Source organism: Bufo bufo, chromosome 1 (assembly GCF_905171765.1).
Source record: "Bufo bufo chromosome 1, aBufBuf1.1, whole genome shotgun sequence".
Classification (NCBI taxonomy): Eukaryota; Metazoa; Chordata; class Amphibia; order Anura; family Bufonidae; genus Bufo; species Bufo bufo.
This window is the reverse complement of record NC_053389.1, coordinates 379,217,215-379,234,949: the sequence shown is the minus strand read 5'-3', so window position 1 is coordinate 379,234,949 and position 17,735 is coordinate 379,217,215. Positions and strand designations below refer to the sequence as shown.

At 44.9% G+C, this 17,735-nt stretch overlaps 1 long non-coding RNA gene across 1 annotated transcript; it reads right to left on the bottom strand.

Annotated features, from left to right (window-relative positions):
• Positions 1–3,492: 3,492 nt before the first annotated feature.
• On the bottom strand, positions 3,493–17,179 carry LOC120977312. Its single transcript, XR_005773870.1, has 3 exons — positions 17,169–17,179; positions 6,238–6,249; positions 3,493–3,673 (listed from the first exon to the last, which is right to left on the bottom strand). It is a non-coding gene; the product is annotated as an uncharacterized LOC120977312 (long non-coding RNA).
• Positions 17,180–17,735: the final 556 nt, after the last annotated feature.

The following is a 17,735-nucleotide window of genomic DNA, read 5'->3' as shown; positions in this document are numbered from 1 at the left end:
GACATTGTGATGCAGTCCTCTCAGCCTGGGGCCAATAAAGGAGAGTGTCTAGCAAAACCATTAACTAGCAAAACCATTAACAGATTTATTTAACCAATCACTGGCAACAGGAGTCATCCCAGAAGATTGGAAATTAGCAAATGTTGTGCCCATTCACAAGAAAGGTAGTAGGGAGGAATCGGGCAACTATAGGCCAGTAAGCCTGACATCAATAGTGGGGAAATTAATGGAAACCATACTTAAGGAGAGGATTGTGGAACATCTAAAATCCCATGGATTGAAAGATGAAAAACAGCATGGGTTTACTTCAGGGAGATCATGTCAAACTAATCTTATTGATTTTTTTGATTGGGTGACTAAAATAATAGATGGAGGAGGTGCAGTAGACATCGCTTATCTAGACTTTACTAAGGCTTTTGATACTGTTCCACATAGAAAGCTTTTCAATAAAGTGCAGTCTTTGGGCTTGGACTCCCATATTGTTGAATGGATTAGGCAGTGGCTGAGGGACAGGCAACAGAGGGTTGTAGTCAATGGAGTATATTCAGACCAAGGTCTTGTTACCAGTGGGGTACCTCAGGGATCTGTTCTGGGACCCATATTGTTTAATATCTTTATCAGCGAAATTGCAGAAGGCCTCGATGGTAAGGTGTGTCTTTTTGCTGATGACACAAAGATTTGTAACAGGGTTAATGTTCCTGGAGGGATACACCAAATGGAAAAGGACTTAGGAAAACTAGAGGAATGGTCAAAAATCTGGCAACTAAAATTTTATGTTCATAAGTGCAAGATAATGCACCTGGGACGTAAAAACCCAAGAGCAGAATATAAAATCAGCGATACAGTCCTAACCTCAGTATCTGAGGAAAGGGATTTAGGGGTCATTATTTCAGAAGACTTAAAGGTAGGCAGACAATGCCATAGAGCAGCAGGAAATGCTAGCAGAATGCTTGGGTGTATAGGGAGAGGAATTACCATTAGAAAGAGGGAGGTGCTCATGCCGCTCTACAGAGCACTAGTGAGACCTCATTTGGAGTATTGTGCTCAGTAATGGAGACCATATCTCCAGAAGGATATTGATACTTTGGAGAGAGTTCAGAGAAGAGCTACTAAACTGGTACATGGATTGCAGGATAAAACTTACCAGGAAAGATTAAAGGACCTTAACATGTATAGCTTGGAAGAAAGACAAGACAGAGGGGATATGATAGAAACTTTTAAATACATAAAGGGAATCAAACGGTAAAAGAGGAAAGAATATTTAAAAGAAGAAAAACTGCTACAAGAGGACATAGTTTTAAATTAGAGGGGCAAAGGTTTAAAAGTAATATCAGGATGTATTACTTTACTGAGAGAGTAGTGGATGCATGGAATAGCCTTCCTGCAGAAGTGGTAGCTGCAAATACAGTGGAGGAGTTTAAGCATGCATGGTATAAGCATAAGGCCATCCTTCATATAAGATAGGTCCAGGGGCTATCCATAGTATTTAGTATATTGGGCAGACTAGATGGGCCAAATGGTTCCTATCTGCCGACCGTAATGACCGGCGTCACGCAAAGGGGGGGAAATGGGAAGGCCCTGTCCAAGGGAGAGGGAAAGGTGGTGACCCCTGACTCACCTTGCGGCTGGCACCTGACTGCCCTGACGTCCCTAGACGGGTTCCTCACCCATACGCCGATCACGTGCCTAAACCCTGGCTTTCCCTAGGATGAGCCCTGAGTAGTGAACGGGGCGGTGGGATCACTAGTCCGCACCACTGACACTAAGAGGAAAACACCAAGGAGAGGACAGACAATACAGACAAACATATAATCCCAGGTGGGCAACAACAACAGACCACCAAGGCCCAACAGGGATCCGGAGGTTAATGTTCTGGAACAACAACCAGGGAACACAACTACACAGCTCCAGTGGGTCAGTATAGAAGTCCAGGCAGGAAGCTCTATATCTGGCAACTAGAGAAGTGGGAGATGGGAATATAAGGAGGTTGGGATTGCTGGACAAGAAACAGCTGAGGAGGAGAAGGAGCTACGGATCCCTGAGTGAGCCAAAAAGGGTTGCAAGGCAAACACAGAAAGCTACCATTACGAAACAGCACTGTCTTTGTACATCGAGCGCGCAGCCACCCGCTGCGACTTCCTGACCCCGGGTATAACTGAGTCAGGCGTGGCTCTTGACACCCTCGTGACAAGAGGATTCAGCTGCGGGATCGGAGTGCCACCAGTGCAGAGCTTGCTCAGGAATGGCAGCAGGCAGGTGTGAGCGCATCTGCACGCACAGTGAGGCGAAGACTTTTGGAAGATGGCCTGGTGTCAAGAAGGCCAGCAAAGAAGCCACTTCTCTCCAAAAAAAACATCAGGGACAGATTGATCTTCTGCAGAAAGTATGGTGAATGGACTGCTGAGGACTGGGGCAAAGTCATATTCTCTGATGAAGCCTCTTTCCGATTGTTTGGGGCATCTGGAAAAAGGGTTGTCCGGAGAAGAAAAGGTGAGCGCTACCATCAGTCCTGTGTCATGCCAACAGTAAAGCATCCTGAGACCATTCATGTGTGGGGTTGCTTCTCATCCAAGGGAGTGGGCTCACTCACAATTTTGCCCAAAAACACAGCCATGAATAAAGAATGGTACCAAAACACCCTCCAACAGCAACTTCTTCCAACAATCCAACAACAGTTTGGTGAAGAACAATGCATTTTCCAGCACGATGGAGCACCGTGCCATAAGGCAAAAGTGATAACTAAGCGGCTCGGGGACCAAAACGTTGACATTTTGGGTCCATGGCCTGGAAACTCCCCAGATCTTAATCCCATTGAGAACTTGTGGTCAATCCTCAAGAGGCGAGTGGACAAACAAAAACCCACTAATTCTGACAAACTCCAAGAAGTGATTATGAAAGAATGGGTTGCTATCAGTCAGGAATTGGCCCAAAAGTTGATTGAGAGCATGCCCAGTCGAATTGCCAAGGTCCTGAAAAAGAAGGGCCAACACTGCAAATACTGACTCTTTGCATAAATGTCATGTAATTGTCGTTAAAAGCCTTTGAAATGTATTAAGTGCGTGTAATTATATTTCACTACATCACAGAAACAACTGAAACAAAGATCTAAAAGCAGTTTAGCAGCAAACTTTGTGAAAACTAATATTTGTGTCATTCTCAAAACTTTTGGCCACGACTGTAGGTAGAACTGAACCTTGGCATTGAGGCGATTGGTCTCAACTTGCTGGTTTGCCTCAGCCTGGCACTGCATGTGAAAAAACTCTTCCATCATGTTGAGGAGACTTAACTGGCTGCTGTTATTGCTACTGCAGTTTCTGCTGCTTGTGAAAGAAAGTGGGTGATTCTGTGGGGTGGAAAGGGGCCTCCCTTTCAGCATCTGCTCACCAAAAGCTGCAGCAAGATGCCTACTCAGTGTTTCCTGATAATAATGTAACTTGGCCACCCTTTCGGAGGGAGAAAAACATTCCCCCATTTTGAATTAATAGAGAGGGTCTAAAAGCTTGGTTATCCAATAATCATCAGACTGTTTGATGTGAATGATAGGCCTGTCAGTGTGTAAGCAAGCAAGCATACAGCTTGCCATTCTGGCAAGCGTGCCAGTTCTTTCCAGCTCTGCACTCCACTGAGACAATTAGGTGTTGTAGCCAGTGTCACCGTCATCAAGATCATCAACCTCCACCTCTTTCATTTACTCCTCCTGTGGCAGCTCCTCACCCTCCTCCTACATGGGAGTTTCACTTTGTGGGTCCCCAATAGCTACAGGGTGGACAGCAAGATGTGTTAGCTGTTCTTCTTTCGCCATTGTCCCTTGCTGCATGAGCATCAGCGTGTTTTCTAAGATAACTATGAGGGTACGAGATTGTTCATGCCGCAGTCGTCCCTACTGACAAGTTTTGTTGCCTCTTCAAGGGCTTCAGCACCTGAGAGGTGTCTCAGATGAGCTGCCACTGCCTGACCTTGAAACACCACATGCTCCCTGCTGAGGTGGACTGGTACATGACTAAACCATTAATGGCTTTCCACTGCTCGGACAGATACTCTAGCATGTGCAATGTTAAATTCCAGTGAGTTGGAACACTGCGGATTAAGCTGTTGCTGCAATTCCAGGAGAGTGTTCCTTGCACAAGCCAGTGGACTTTTTCAAAAAAGTGTTGCACAACAAGGTTAATCACATGCGCCATGCAGGGAGCATGTGTTATTTTCCCCAGGTTCAGTGCAGTCACTATGTGGTGGTCATTGTTGCTGAACACCTTGCCCAGTTACAGTTGGCAGGGTAACAGCTAGCGGGATGTTGGCTGCTTGATGTACTTTAGCAAATGCTCGCCCATGTAGCTACTCTTGTCCAGGCTGATTATCTCCAACACTGCATTGCAATGCTTCACTTGACACATGCGATAGCAAGGAGGGGGAGTGGGAGTAATACTGTATCCTTCTACTGTTGGGGATGGGAGGTTGTCCATGGAAAAAGAGGTGGAGGAGGTGTATAAGTGCCTGGTGTGGAAGCCAAGCCAACACAATCATGGAGGGGTCAAAAGAACCTGGCCTTGTTGCTAGGGTGCTGCCTCGCCGCGCCACAAAAAAACATTCATGATCCTGTGGGCCGTGTAAGACATGTACTGTTTCTGCCCATAACAGCTGCTCTAGGTGTCCACTGTGGAGTGCACCTTGCCTCAAAGCGACAGTCGCAAGAAGCGGCCCATGTTCTCCACCATGTGATAGTACAAGGCAGGGATGCCTTTTTGGGAAAAATAATGCTGGCTAGGTATCTTCTAGTAAGGCTGAGAGCTTGCCATCAATTCCCAGACTCTACTAAATGGTACGGCAATAAATGCACTGAAAACAACTTGGCCAGATAGGAAATGAGCTTGCGTACCATCAGATTGGTGGGCTTGTAAAGTTGTTTCCTGACCATGCATTCCATTATTGATGGCTGACAACGGAGCGGAGGAGTAGGAGTCTGATCAGGAGAAGCAGAAAGTGATGACTACAAGGTGAAGAACACCGTACTGGTCATGTAAAGCGCTGCTGTCTCTTTCTAATTTAATTTAATTGGTATAGATATAATATACCGTAATACTGAATATACTTTACATTTTCACTACTTTAGTTCAGACTTACCAAATTGATTTACATCCCTCCCTACCCCATGCATGTTAGGAGTAAGGAGGCCCACTATGACTTGTACATTTAGAAAAAGTGGTTAATGTTAATCTATAGCTTACTTTTTTATACTGTTATGCCTAGTACTGTAAACAATAATATGAATGTACTGCACTAGGAGGGTAAAAGTCCCTGTGTGCACAGGCCCTGGACATAGCTGTCTAATGGTGGGAAATGTTGCAGGTAGTCTGCACAGTAGACTCTGTGCATATTTAACTTACTCAGGTCCTTAAGCTGCTGTAAGAGCATGTGTCTAGGAGATCTGCAGTACCCCAGAGCAAGGGGGTATCTGCAAATTGTTCATTTCTTTATGTTATGTAATGCAATGTTATATCATGTATTGCACCCGGTATAACCATGTATGGATGGCACAGCCAGGGTCAACAACCCACTCCTGGCTGTAGTCTAAAGTGAAGTTTGGATGGGAGAGGAAGCTGTGACTTGTCCTCCCTCTTCTTAGGCCATAACAACTACAGAGTCTCACTGATCTCTGCATGATGTACAGAAGGAGAGAAGGAGTAAGACAAATGAGAGAACTAGAGAACCTAGAGTCTGCATGACCAAGTATTGCAGACAGTAAGGTGACCTGCTACCAAAAGCTGTTAAGACTTTACTGCAGTGAAGGACACTGTTAAGAATTCCTTCAAACCTGGAAATGAACTGACTAGTCATACCTCTAGAACCCTATATTCCTCAGTAGACATTACAGCCACCATTGCAAGTGCATAATTGCCCATTCTTGATTCTGCAGGAAGAGACTTGAGATAGATATAAACGGTAGAGAGCCATAACTCCCATCCTTGCCTAAATTCATACTTTTGTTCAATCAATATCTGGGAAGAATTGTACTGTGTACAGTCGGAATTGTGTTTTGTTATTGTTGGATGTACTACAACTCCAATTTTGCACTTCAGTAAAGATAGACATTTATTCTGTTACATCTGACCTGGTTACTGACTCTTGCAATACAAATATTCAACATCACAGGCAACCTGACTACCATCAGGCAGGAGACCCAACGTAAGAGTATGCCCTGGGGAAAGAAAGGATGTGTCCTCCAGCAAGAGGCTCTACCACTCCCATCCTCCACTCATACTCCTTCCAGGCCACTGCAGATGATGAATGCCAGTATACCGCAATCTTCATGGGGATAGCAGTAAGACAAATTGAACAGAAAGTAGGGAAGCAGCTGCTGGAAACAAAGCGAGAAAGTGGAGCTACTCATTTAAATAGGAGTATCAGTGGTGTTCCAGCTCTGTACACAGTTTACCTCCAAAACCTGTGGCTGCTGCTAATAGCTGATCGGTGGGGATGCTGGATGTCAGACCCCACTAATTTCATTTGATGACCTATCCTTAATAGGACATCAATAAATTAGTCCCAGAAAACCCCCTTTACTGGCATACATAAATGTATGGGTGTAGCAGTCTTTAAAGGGTACCTAAAGCATTACTGAAATCACAAAGGTGCAGCGCTTCTCAAAGTGCCCTGCACCCTTGACTTTCTGGTCAACTTTACCAGTGTGCAGACTGCGGAGTACTGATCTCATGTACTTTCTATGGATCCATACTCCGCACACTGGAAAAGCAGAGAATAGTTGAAGGTGGAGAGCTGATACACCTTCATGATTTCAGTACAGGTTTCAGTACCCTTTAATGCTATGGACACCTCTGCGGGCATTTTTATTATTGCATTCTACTTATTTTGAGCTAAAAATCATTTCATCATTTGGTCTTTATTAGAAAGTTTCATCGGTTTGTCTTCTAGAGCCTTCATTTACACTGCATCTGCACACTGTGTCTTCTGCTTCTCAGTGAATCCATCAAAGAGCTGCTCCGATTGCTCGATCGATAGTCTTTACCTCTAGTTCCCTCATAGCTCATAAACACTCACTTTAAGGGACACTACCATTTATTTTACTCATGTATATAATGCTGACATATCCGGATCACTTTACAGACATTATCATTGCTTGCTGTCTCCAACAGGGCTCACAATCTAAGTTCCCTATTAGTATGTATTTGAAGTGTGGGAAGAAACCAGAGTACCTGGAGGAAACCCACGCAAACATGAGAACATACAAACTCCATGCAGATGTTGTCCGTGGTCAGATTTGAACCTTAAACCAAAGTGCTGCAAGACTACGATCAATGTTTTATCATATACTAACAGTTTATACATAGAAATTATATGTAATTTCTAGGGATGAGCGAATCGACTTTGGATGAAACATCCGAAGTCGATTTGCATAAAACTTCATTCCAATACTGTAATGACCGGCGTCACGCACAGGGAGGGAAAAGGGAAAGCCCTGCCCAAGGTAGAGGGAAAGGTGGTGACCCCTAACTCACCTTGCGGCTGGCACCTGACTGCCCTGACGTCCCTAGACAGGTTCCTCACCCGTGCGGCGATCACGTGCCTAAACCCTGGCTTTCCCTAGAATGAGCCCTAGATAGTGAACGGGCCGGTGGGATCGCTAGTCCGCACCACTGACACTAAGAGGGAAACACCAGGGAGAGGACAGACAATACAGACAAACACATACACCCAGGTGGGCAACCACAGCAGACCACAAAGGTCCAACAGGGATCCGGAGGGTAACGTTCTGGACCAACTACCAGAGAACGCAGCAACACAGCTCCAGAGGGTCAGTATAGAAGTCCAGGCAGGAAGCTCTATATCTGGCAACCAGAGAAGTGCGAGAGGGGAATAAAAGGAGGTTGGGAGTGCTGGACAAGGAACAGCTGAGGAGAAGGAGCTACGGATCCCTGAGTGAGCCAAAAAGGGTTGCAAAGCAAACCCACAAAGCTACCATAAGGAAACAGCCCTATCTTACATAGAGCGCGCAGCCAACCGCTGCGACTTCCTGACCCCGGGTATAACGGAGTCAGGCGTGGGTCTTGACACCCTCGTGACAGTACCCCCCTCTCTACGAGGGGCCTCCGGACACTCAGGACTAGGTCTCTCAGGATGAGGCGCATGAAAAGCCCGAACTAGCCTGTCGGCGTTTACCTCAGACGCAGGAACCCACATTCTTTCCTCGGGACCGTAACCTCTCCAATGCACCAGATATTGAAGAGAGCGGCGGACCCGACAAGAATTAACAATTTTGGATATCTGAAATTCTAGATTACCATCCACAACAACAGGAGGGGGTGGCAGCGGTGACGGTTCTAGAGGTGGAACATATTTTTTGAGTAATGACTTATGAAAGACGTTATGGATTTTAAAAGTCTGAGGTAGCTCCAGGCGAAAAGCCACGGGGTTGATGATGGCTACAATTTTGTAAGGGCCAATGAACCTAGGACCCAGTTTCCAAGAGGGAACCTTTAATTTAATATTCCTAGTAGACAACCACACATAGTCATTCACTCCTAGGTGCGGACCTGGCGACCGTCTCTTATCAGCCATGCATTTGTATTTACCTCCCATATTTTTCAAGTTAGCTTGCACCTTCTGCCATACAGATGAAAGAGATGATGAAAACCGTTCCTCTTCGGGAACCCCAGAAGACCCCCCCTCTTTGAAAGTACAGAATTGGGGATGAAAACCATATGCACCAAGAAATGGTGACTTGCCAGTGGATTCCTGACGACGATTATTTATGGCAAACTCAGCTAACGGCAAATATGATGACCACAACTCTTGGTTTTCAGACACAAAACATCTTAGATATGTCTCCAGGTTTTGGTTGGTACGCTCAGTCTGTCCATTCGACTGAGGATGGAAAGCTGAGGAAAAAGGACAAGTGTACCCCCAAACGGGAACAAAAAGCTTTCCAAAATTTAGAAATAAACTGGGTACCCCGATCCGAAACAACATCGGAAGGGACCCCGTGAAGCTTCACGATTTCACTGACGAATACCTGAGCAAGAGTCTTAGCATTAGGTAGTGCGGGTAACGCAATGAAGTGTACCATTTTGCTAAACCTGTCCACTACTACCAATATAACTGTTTTACCCGCAAAGGTAAGTCAGTGATAAAATCCATTGACAGATATGTCCATGGTCTATTGGGAATGACGAGTGATAATAGAGACCATGCAGGACGTGTATGTGAAACTTTTGCGCGCGCACAGGTAGAACAAGAAGACACAAAATCCAATACATCCTGACGCAACCTTGGCCACCAAAAACGACGAGACAATAGCTCCAAGGTTGCTTTACCCCCCTGGGCCTCTAACACCTTCCCCTCCAGAGCAGAGTGTACTGCAGAAACAACCACTCCTCTTTGAAGAATGGGTACCGGATCACTCACATTACCCCCTCCAGGGAAACAACGAGATAGTGCATCAGCCTTGGTATTCTTTGCCCCAGGACGATAGGTAATAACAAAGTTAAACCTGGTAAAAAAAAATAGCGACCACCTAGCCTGTCTAGGGGTGAGACGCTTAGCTGATTCGAGGTACAGAATATTTTTGTGGTCCGTAATCACAGTGACGGGGTGGGCTGCCCCATCTAAAAAGTGACGCCATTCTTCAAACACTAGTTTAATAGCTAATAGTTCCCTATTACCAATATCGTAGTTCTTTTCTGCTGTAGATAGTTTTTTAGAAAAGAAAGCACAAGGACGCCATTTGCCAGGAGACGGACCCTGAGACAGCACCGCCCCCACTCCCACCTCTGACGCATCAACTTTAACAATAAAAGGCTGAGAGACATCAGGTTGGACTAGTACAGGTGCCGAGGTAAACCTCTCTTTTAGAGAGGAAAAAGCAACTTTAGCGGCGTCAGACCATTTAGAAAAATCAGTCCCCTTCCTAGTCATGTCAGTAAGGGGTTTTACAATAACTGAATAATATTTTATGAATTTCCTATAGAAATTCGCGAAGCCCAAGAACCGTTGCAGATCTTTGAGGTTCTCAGGAAGATCCCAATCTAAAATTGCCTGGACCTTTCTAGGATCCATACGGAAACCTGACGCAGATAAAAAATAACCTAGGAATTGTATCTCCTGAACGGCGAAGACACATTTTTCAATTTTAGCATATAATTCATTCGTCCGTAGGACCTGCAGTACTTGTCTGACATGCACCTCATGTGTTCTCAGATCAGACAAATAAATTAAAATATCATTTAGGTATATTACCACAAACCTGCCGATTAGATGACTAAAAATTTCATTAACGAAATGTTGAAAGACGGCAGGAGCATTGGTCAGACCGAAAGGCATAACTAGATTTTCATAATGCCCCTCAGGGGTGTTAAAAGCTGTCTTCCACTCATCCCCCTCCTTGATACGAATCAGATTGTAGGCCCCCCTAAGATCAAGTTTGGAGAACCACCTAGCACCCGCAATCTGGTTAAACAGGTCAGGAATGAGAGGAAGAGGGTATGGGTCTCGGATGGTTATCCGATTTAATTCACGAAAATCTAGGCAAGGACGCAGGCCCCCATCTTTCTTTTTAACGAAGAAAAACCCTGCAGCCACGGGTGAAGAAGAGGGTCTGATGTGTCCTTTAGCCAAGCTCTCAGAGATATAATCCTTCATGGCTTGTCTCTCTGGACCCAAAAGATTATATAACCTGGTCTTGGGTAATTTTGCGCCGGGAATAAGGTTAACCGGGCAATCATAAGGACGGTAAGGTGGTAACTTCTGACAACCTTTTTCAGAAAAAACTTCCTCAAAATCCAAAATAAATGTAGGTAGGGTAGTTATGGAGGCGACTAAGCAATTGCTATTTAAGCAATTTTCTCTGCAATGCTCACTCCACTCCGATATCTCCCTGGCCTGCCAATCCACCACTGGATTGTGCGCTACCAACCAGGGAAGGCCCAGCACTACCGGAGTGGGAAGCCCCTCCAGAACATAACATGAAAGCATCTCGTTATGGTGGTCCCCTACCCGAAGGTGTAAATTATGAACAATGTGGGTGAGGTTTCTCTGAGACAGAGGAGCAGAATCAATAGCGAATATGGGAATAGGTCTCTGTAGCGTACAGAGAGACAAACCCATAGTGCGGGCAAAATGGGCATCTATCAAATTTACCCCTGCTCCACTGTCTAGAAAGAAAGAAATAGTCTCCGTCTTAACACCAAAAACAATAACTGCAGGCAACATAAATTGCGATGTACGTATGGAGGAAACATATACCCCCCGGCTGACATCCTCCACACAGCCTGGGGTTAGTAGTTTTCCGACGGTCTTTTGTTTCTGAGGAAAGAAGGACAGACATTAATGAAATGACCCCTCTCCCCACAAAAAAAACAAACCTCACGCTTACGGCGAACCTCAGGAGGACGGACCTGACGAGTAGTTCCTCCTAGCTGCATAGGCTCGTCTAAGTCTGTACAGACTAACTGCTGCTTGGGAGGGGTTACCAATTGCTCCGGTTTTTTCAACCTGTCCCTAAGGCGTCTATTTGGATAGAAAGGGACATAACCGCATCAAGGGAAAAGGGGGTCTCATATAATGCAAGCGCATCCTTAACCCTTTCGGATAACCCAGAGCAGAACTGACTCCTGAGAGCCGGGTCGTTGGGTATCCGTAGCCCACCTACGGAAGTCAGAGCAATACTCCTCTACCGGCCGCTCTCCTTGTAGGAGTCTCCGTAAACTTGATTCAGCCAGTGCGACTCAGTCAGGGTCGTCATATATGAGACCCAAGGCCCCGAAAAACTTATCCACTGACCGAAGAGCCTGGGAATCAGAGGGTAAAGAGAATGCCCAGGACTGCGGGTCCCCCTGCAGTAGGGAAATAACCCCCACCCGCTGTTCTTCATTACCAGAGGAGTAAGGGCGCAGTTTAAAATATAATTTACAGGCCTCACGGAATGTCAAAAACTTGTCCCTTCCCCCAGAAAATCTGTCAGGGAGAGGGACCTTGGGTTCCGCAACAACCTGGTTACCAGTAGCAACCGCTGGGCTTGCGGTCAGTTGTAATTGCTGCTGTTGCTGGAGGACCGACGCCTTCAATCCTGCCACCTCCAAAGACAGGCCATGAAAGTGTTTGGACAGAGCAGCAATTGGATCCATACTGGATTCTAAGTAGGTAAAAAAAAATATATTTTTATATATATATATATACATACAGTGGGGGAAATAATTATTTGACCCCTCACTGATTTTGTAAGTTTGTCCAATGACAAAGAAATGAAAAGTCTCAGAACAGTATCATTTCAATGGTAGGTTTATTGTAACAGTGGCAGATAGCACATCAAAAGGAAAATCGAAAAAATAACTTTAAATAAAAGATAGCAACTGATTTGCATTTCATTGAGTGAAATAAGTATTTGAACCCTCTAACAAAAAAAGACTTAATACTTGGTGGAAAAACCCTTGTTTGCAAGCACAGAGGTCAAACGTTTCTTGTAATTGATGACCAAGTTTGCGCACATTTTAGGAGGAATGTTGGTCCACTCCTCTTTGCAGATCATCTCTAAATCCCTAAGGTTTCGAGGCTGTCTCTGTGCAACTCTGAGCTTGAGCTCCCTCCATAGGTTTTCGATTGGATTAAGGTCCGGAGACTGACTAGGCCACTCCATGACCTTAATGTGCTTCTTCTTGAGCCACTCCTTTGTTGCCTTTGCTGTATGTTTTGGGTCATTGTCGTGCTGGAACACCCATCCACGACCCATTTTCAGTTTCCTGGCAGAGGGAAGGAGGTTGTCGCTCAGGATTTCACGATACATGGCTCCGTCCATTTTCCCGTTTATGCGAATAAGTTGTCCTGTGCCCTTAGCAGAAAAACACCCCCAAAGCAAAATGTTTCCACCCCCATGCTTGACGGTGGGGACGGTGTTTTGGGGGTCATAGGCAGCATTTTTCTTCCTCCAAACACAGCGAGTTGAGTTAATGCCAAAGAGCTCTATTTTGGTCTCATCAGACCACAGCACCTTCTCCCAGTCACTCTCTGAATCATTCAGGTGTTCATTGGCAAACTTCAGACGGGCCTGCACATGTGCCTTCCTGAGCAGGGGGACCTTGCGAGCCCTGCAGGATTTTAATCCATTGCGGTGTAATGTGTTTCCAATGGTTTTCTTGGTGACTGTGGTCTCTGCTAATTTGAGGTCATTAACTAACTCCTCCCGTGTAGTTCTAGGATGCTTTTTCACCTTTCTCAGAACCATTGACACCCCACGAGGTGAGATCTTGCGTGGAGCCCCAGAGCGAGGTCGATTGATGGTCATTTTGTGCTCCTTCCATTTTCGAACAATCGCACCAACAGTTGTCACCTTCTCTCCCAGCTTCTTGCTAATGGTTTTGTAGCCCATTCCAGCCTTGTGCAGGTCTACAATTTTGTCTCTGACATCCTTGGACAGCTCTTTGGTCTTTCCCATGTTGGAGAGTTTGGAGTCTGCTTGATTGATTGATTCTGTGGACAGGTGTCTTTTATACAGGTGACTAGTTAAGACAGGTGTCCTTAATGAGGGTGACTAATTGAGTAGAAGTGTCTAACCACTCTGTGGGAGCCAGAACTCTTAATGGTTGGTAGGGGTTCAAATACTTATTTCACTCAATGAAATGCAAATCAGTTGCTATCTTTTATTTAAAGTTATTTTTTCGATTTTCCTTTTGATGTGCTATCTGCCACTGTTACAATAAATCTACCATTGAAATGATACTGTTCTGAGACTTTTCATTTCTTTGTCATTGGACAAACTTACAAAATCAGTGAGGGGTCAAATAATTATTTCCCCCACTGTATATATATATATATATTTTTTTTTTTTTTTTTTTTTTTCACCTACACAAAATAAGGGCCAGATATAATGTAATGACCGGCGTCATGCACAGGGAGGGAAAAGGGAAAGCCCTGCCAAAGGGAGAGGGAAAGGTGGTGACCCCTAACTCACCTTGCAGCTGGCACCTGACTGCCCTGACGTCCCTAGACAGGTTCCTCACCCGTGCGGCGATCACGTGCCTAAACCCTGGCTTTCCCTAGAATGAGCCCTTGATAGTGAACGGGCCGGTGGGATCGCTAGTCCGCACCACTGACACTAAGAGGGAAACACCAGGGAGAGGACAGACAATACAGACAAACACATACACCCAGGTGGGCGACCACAGCAGACCACAAAAGGTCCAACACGGATCCGGAGGGTAACGTTCTGGACCAACTACCAGAGAACGCAGCAACACAGCTCCAGAGGGTCAGTATAGAAGTCCAGGCAGGAAGCTCTATATCTGGCAACCAGAGAAGTGTGAGAGGGGATTAAAAGGAGGTTGGGAGTGCTGGACAAGGAACAGCTGAGGAGAAGGAGCTACGGATCCCTGAGTGAGTCAAAAAGGGTTGCAAAGAAAACCCAGAAAGCTACCATAAGGAAACAGCCCTATCTTACATAGAGCGCGCAGCCAACCGCTGTGACTTCCTGACCCTGGGTATAACGGAGTCAGGCGTGGGTCTTGACACCCTCGTGACAAATACTGTACGGAGCTGGAGCTCTGTACAGTATTAGAATGTATTGGCTCTGATGGGGTACCACTTGGAACTGAACCAGAGTTTGGGAAATGTTTTTTTACAGTACAAATTAATTTATGAAGTTATTACCAGAAGTCTCACGAGACTTCGCAAAGCAATAACTTTGGCTCATCAGAGCCAATACATTCTAATACCGTATGGAGCTCCTGCTCCGTATAGTATTGGAACGAAGTTTTATGCGAAACAACTTTATGTTTCATCCGAAGTCGTTTCGCTCATCCCTATTAGTTTTCAGTGGATGGTTTTCTGGATTTTTTTTTTAAATTAAAGACACTTTATGTCTTATACCTCCTGTTCTGGCTCTAGAACTTCCTCCTTTTTTGTTTGGACTTTTAGCTCAGCAAAGAGCCTCTATTGACTTTCTCAGTCAGACCATCACTGTGAACAGAGAGGCAAGGCAGGTGAGCGACTCAATTATTGCATCACACATTATATTCTGACTCCGATTGTTGTGATAGCAATCTATCCCTTGAAAGACCTCTATGCCTGGCCCGTATAAGCAGATGTAATCACTGCGGACAATCCTCATCAGATAGCTGAACTCACCAATACAGTGTTCATCCACAAAGTTGCTTTATTCTGTACATCAGACAACAGGATACAGCAGAATGTATGGATCTCAGTATTATGCGGTCAAAAGATGATACTTTCTTTAGCGTACCATGAAGAATACATGTGTCCCTGTTACATGTGGCCTGCTAGCTACATCCATGATACAGGAAGTGCTGTTCTCCAGAAGAAGGGTGTAGCATTGCAAAGGAAATGAATCATAGATCTCAGGGAAGGGAACATGGAAAAACAAGTGCATTACCAAAATAAGGCCACTAGATGGCAGCATAAAAAGTAACCATAGAAATATCCCTAGGAAATGGTTCAAAGAATAAACTATATAAATTCCCAGCTGCATTAATGTAAATATTAACTGTGTAACATCATACTCCCCATCTGGCATTGTAAATGTCACTATTTACACCATAACAGTAGTTATACAAATGCAAATAAACAACAGTGCAATTTGCTTTGATGTCTGAAGACCTGAAAGACATAAAAGACAACATGCGTATAATGCAACAACTATAAGACTTCAAGTTGTATCAATTAAAGTCACAGGTAGGATCCAGCAGCATACACAAGCAAGTTATTCTCCAAAGGGCAAAAGTAGAATAAGTTCCACGATAGGTCTGGTGAAAGTCTTTACAGTCCCTTGTCTTGCAACTTTCACCTCCACCTTGCGTACCTTACCGTCATCACTAATAACGCTCTTTACAATAAGTTCCATAGGCCACTCGATTCTTTTGGCTTGCTGGTCCTTGAGCAGAACGAGATCTCCAACTTGTATGTTAGGGTTCAGGCGTTGCCATTTCCTGCGTCCTTGCAGAGTAGAAAGATACTCCATTTTCCAACGATTCCAGAAGCAGTTGGCGGGGTGTTGTACTCGCTTCCACTGGTCATAGCACAGATTTCCTGCTTTAAAGTTTCCAGGTGGAACAGGAACGGACCCAAGCTTCTGGGTAAGCAGGGTAGCTGGGGTAAGGATAGTTGGGGTCTCTGGATCTGTAGACACTGGAACAAGTGGTCTTGAATTGATTATGGGAGATGTTTCTGCCAGGAAGGTGGTTAGAATCTCGTGGGTAAGTCTTGTGGAGTTCAAGTCCATAAGCATAGAGTCCAGTATTTTACGTGTGATGCCTATTATTCTCTCCCATGAGCCACCCATGTGGGAAGAATGAGGAGGATTGAAAATCCATGTACAGCCTTGATCAGCTAAAAAGTCTTGGATTGGCCTACAGTTGAGCTGTAACTCTTGACAGGCTCCAACGAAATTAGTTCCACAGTCAGACCTTAGTGTCTTGACTGGTCCTCTGATGGCAAGAAATCATCTTAGAAGCTTGAGGCATCCATAGATTCTACTTCTTCAATGTGTACTGCACGCACACACATGCAAGTGAACAGCACTGCCCATCGTTTGCTATTTGCTTGGCCACCTCGAGTTCTACAGGCTGTTACCATTCATGGTCCAAAGACATCCAAAACAACGTGAGTGAAAGGTGGGTCAGTACTTAACCTGTCAGCTGGCAAATCTGACATCTGCTGTTGCTGATGTTTACCTCTTATTTTATGGCATTGAACACAGCTGTGCAGTGTAGTTGTAATCTGTCTTTTTGCTCCTATAATCCAAAGGCCTGCAGATCTTATCGCACCCTCTGTGAAGTGTCTACCTGGTGCTTAACCCCTTAATGGTAATGTCGTATGAGCAGAGTGATGAGGTGATGGCGAGCAGGTATAATGAGAGGATTCTGTTCTTTCTCTCCCAACTCAGCCTTGTTTAAACGTCCACCAACCCTTAACATGCCATCATTGTCAATGAATGGGTTCAGGTTAGCAATTGGACTGTTCTTTGGAATGTCCCTCTTGTCACGGATACATTTAATTTATGATCCAAAGACATCCTGTTGTACACTGCGTATTATGATCATTTCACCTTCAGCAATGTCCTTTGCAGAAAGAAGCTTTTGGCACATGTGCCAACCTTGACATTAAACATCGGTGGGCTTCGTGTGAAAGCAGTGTGCAATATTGACTAACACCTTGCAATGGTGCATACAAGCCTTATCCACTTAGAAAAACGTTCAAAGCATTGACAGCCCAAGACAAGTCTTTGATCAGTTCTGGTAACAAGGGTTTTAACTTCAGGACGAATCTGTGGATCTTTGTCAGGTTCTAGAAGACTGAAGACATCAGCTGTGGTTTCTTCTGGATGATCTGGTGGCATGATCTGCAGGATTAATTTCAGATGGGACATAATGCCATTTCCTGATTCTTTCTACACGGTTGCTGACATACACATAGAAACGTTTTGTCTGGTTGTATATGTAGCCCAGAACAACTTTACTGTCTGTGTAGAATTTGGTGTCATCTATCTAAATGTCTAGCACACGCAGTTTGAAATCTGCAATTTCTACAGCTAGCACAGTCCACAAAGTTCAAGCCTAGGAATTGTGTGCTCAGTATTAGGTGCTAACTTAGCTTTCCCAAACAGAAACTGTATGTGAGTTTGATTAAAGGAGTCTCACCTTGAGGTAGGAAACTGCCGCTATGGCCTCATTAGATGCGTCTGAGAACATGTGAAGCTCTTTTCTCTGACTTGTAGCAAG